Raw genomic sequence first — 455 nt, forward strand, 5'->3', positions numbered from 1 at the left:
ACTATTCTTGTGACATTTGTCATTTCTTTCCTTCCATCAATTTTAAAATATTACCTTTATAAGAAGCAGACAAAGGTTTCCCCCAAAATTAAATTCCCCCGATTAGCTTTTTTTAAAAACAGATATACCATAAAGTTTGGTCTTGTAAAAACCTACCCCTTATATTATAGTAAAGTTACAGTGTAATACTAAGCATAAAAAAAGTTTTTTTCGTTGTATATAAACCTGTTTTTTCATGATCCACCTTTGCCGGTCTCAACTGATTGGAAACCCTCATTTTCATAAGCTTTAAATAACGATAAAACCTTATTTGTTAAATTACTAAAACCTCCCCCCACACGCCCCCAAAAGGGGGTCGTGCTACACAAACATTACGGGGAAAAACCAAACCGTTTTTAATTATTTGGAAAACCCCTTCCCTTTTTTTCTTTTTGGTTATTCTCTTAAAAAGCCCG

The sequence above is a fragment of the Penaeus monodon genome, chromosome 20, assembly GCF_015228065.2.
Source record: "Penaeus monodon isolate SGIC_2016 chromosome 20, NSTDA_Pmon_1, whole genome shotgun sequence".
NCBI classification, from domain to species: Eukaryota; Metazoa; Arthropoda; class Malacostraca; order Decapoda; family Penaeidae; genus Penaeus; species Penaeus monodon.